The sequence below is a fragment of the Protobothrops mucrosquamatus genome, unplaced genomic scaffold (assembly GCF_001527695.2).
Source record: "Protobothrops mucrosquamatus isolate PMUCROS unplaced genomic scaffold, P.Mucros_1.0 scaffold399, whole genome shotgun sequence".
In the NCBI taxonomy this organism is placed as follows: domain Eukaryota; kingdom Metazoa; phylum Chordata; class Lepidosauria; order Squamata; family Viperidae; genus Protobothrops; species Protobothrops mucrosquamatus.
The window spans coordinates 327,033-329,922 of NW_015386730.1; the positions used below are offsets into that span (position 1 = coordinate 327,033).

Here is a 2,890-nt window from a genome sequence, read left to right on the forward strand (position 1 = left end):
GTGGGATTCAAATATGTGAACAACCGGTTCTCTCTGTGGATGCTACTTCCAGAACTCCGTTCTGGCCCTGGGCAACAAAAAATTAGCTACCGGTTCTGCCAAAGTTGTGCAAACCAGCTGAATCACACCACTGAGCCTGAAGCACGAAAGAAAACTGATTACAAGATTGGATATGTACCTCAATAAAAACAGACCCTTCCAGAAAGCAAAAAACCCTAATATGTGATTAAGGCAGTCTATGTGAGATGTTGGTGCAGAATTCACTTCAGCTTTAGGACAGAAGGAAAACAGATTTATTTTCCTTTTAACTTGAAATATTTTTAAACCTAAAAAAGCCAGGGCAGTTAGACCATATAAAGGCAAACACACACTCAGTTGACCCATTTGTTTGGCTGGTGTGGAAAAATGACTGTTTCTCTATTATGAATAGTGGCGGCAACTGATACTAACTTAAGTCCAACAATTTTCAGGGTTGTGAGACTGGTTTGAAAACACTCCACATTTTCCATTCTAGGATCTAGTTTTGGAAAAGGAGATCAGGAAAGCTGGCTATGCACAGCATTGGATGGATGCTCTCCACAGCTGTAATTTGTTTGAATTTGACTTGTTTAAAATTAGTCTTAACCTTTAAATTTCATCCTCTCCAGATGCCTGGACTTCAACTCCTAGAATTTCCCAATCAGGATGGTAATTGTGGAGAATTAGGGAAGCTGAAATCTATACAACTGGGGGGAGGGTTTCCAGCTATGGTACCGCACTGCCTCAGGAGTTCTGGGAGTTGAAATCCACAAGTCATAAGAGGAGCCATAGTTTCCCACCTCTGCTCTAGGAGCAGCTGTGCTTTTGAGGTTCGGACCAAACAGGAAAACGAGGGGCGGAGCTAGAGCGTCCTTGAGCCTGTTCCTCCGATGCTGCTCTAGCCTCCCCATCACTGTTTCCGGCATCTTGGTGGCCTGTTCTGCAGGTGAAAGTCACTTTGAGGAAGCTACTGCTTCAACAGGCTCATTGCGATGAGAAGCCGGGACTTGCTCACAGCCGCCCGGAGAGAGGAGCCGGGCCTTCTTCTGTCCTTGGAGGGGGATCCCCCACAGTCCCAACCCTTGGGAAGAGCGCAGGAAGGCCCATTGCTAAAGGCACCTCCACCCCGAAGGGGAGATATGCCCATCTGGGTCTTTGGGTAGCAGTCTGTGTCCTCCTGGCCATTGGCATGTCAGTTTTGGGGATGGGTAAAGATGGAAAAGCGTGGGGCATTCTGCTGTAAGGTCCCCAGTAGTGATTTTGTTTGCTTTATAAAGTTTGTTAGCCAATGAAAATCAGACAACAGAGCCAAAAAGCAAGAAACCAACAGACTAAACAATGTCTCTTTGTTCCAGAAACCTTCACATCCTTATGTAACTTGGCTCTATATCGTGCAGACTGAACAGTGGTGGGATTCAAATATGTGAACAACCGGTTCTCTCTGTGGATGCCACTAATGGAAGTCCATTCTGGGCCTGGGCAACAAAAAATTAGCTACCGGTTCTGCAGAACTGGTGCGAACTGGCTGAATCCCACCACTGTATTTGGATGTGTTGGAGGGCAAAATCGTGGATACAGGCAGGTTCTTTTTTTTATTTTGGAGATCCAGGTGTTGGACAATACACAGTCTTTTAGATTCTTCAGGCTTATACACAGTTCTGTTTTAAGAGCTCTTCTGGATCCTAGATTAGATGCATTTTCAATTTTTTTTTCCTGGTAGATTTCCATCATTGTAAGAAAACGATGAATGCCAAAGACTCTGATCCGTATGTCTGTCAGTGGTATAAAAAAGTATACTCATCCCTGTGCCCTTCTTTTTGGGTAAGTAAATTACGTACGGTAAGTCTGGCTAAAGCGTTTTTGTACAAGAAACCAGTTGGGGACAAATGAAGACACTCAATAAAAGATCTCTCCCTTTTCAGTGGGTCAGCCATGAAGGGTCAGACCAAAATACTTTGGAGTAAAGCACTAGAATCCCTGGTATATCAATCATGGGTGTTGCAGTTCCAGTCCATCTGGGAAACAATTGATTACCAAATCCACACAGTCAAAAAACTCCATTCAGAATTGTATTCAAAATATTTCTTGTCCCTCTCTTTCAGGACATACTTGAGAAGCATAATTGTATGGAAGAGTTACAGTTCTAACGGCATCACTCTTATTGAGAAATGGTGATCAAAGGAATGTCCTGTTCTTTTGCAGGTTGACAACTGGGATGAACTTAGGGAAAATGGCTGTTTTCCAGGCAAAATCTGATGGTCTTTTGTCTGCCAGTAGCTCCCCCTACTCAGGATGTTGCACTGCTGACTCCTTTCTATGTGTACATCTGAAGGATTGTCTGAAATGGCTCTTGTCTGCTTAAGCATCTGAATCATTCAATAGTACAAAATCTTGGATATTACCCATTCTAATAAAATGCATAATACCCATACCTCTGTTTATCCTACTAACTCCATTAATGATTCAGGAATATCTTCTACCACATGCTTTATCTATGGTAATGTTCTCAAAGAATGGGACAGATGTCATTACTATGGTATATCTGGTGCTTTCTCACTGGACCCCTTTTAACAAGAAAGAAGCCTTTCCATTCATTGCGTGAAATAGCATATATTTACATGGGAAACTTTATAGCTGCTTGTATGGGTGATAACAGAAATTATTACACCAGGGTCAGCCATTTCACACCTGCTCATTTCTTAGTTGCTAATCCCATGTTCTGGGCTAAGCAAGTACCACGTGAAAAATTTACGTGGATAGATGGTCTTGATTTCAACATATTTGAATATCCTCATATGTTGCCTCCTCTTATCATAGGCAGCCAGTGAACACATAAAGATCTGATCTTGAAAAGGGTATCAGATATCACACG

At 42.7% G+C, this 2,890-nt stretch overlaps 1 long non-coding RNA gene across 1 annotated transcript; it reads left to right on the forward strand.

The window, feature by feature from the left end:
* The first annotated feature begins 1,755 nt into the window (after nucleotides 1-1,755).
* On the forward strand, nucleotides 1,756-2,447 carry LOC107287554. The gene is made up of 2 exons (XR_001548874.1): nucleotides 1,756-1,839; nucleotides 2,221-2,447. It is a non-coding gene; the product is annotated as an uncharacterized LOC107287554 (long non-coding RNA).
* The last annotated feature ends 443 nt before the right edge of the window (nucleotides 2,448-2,890 follow it).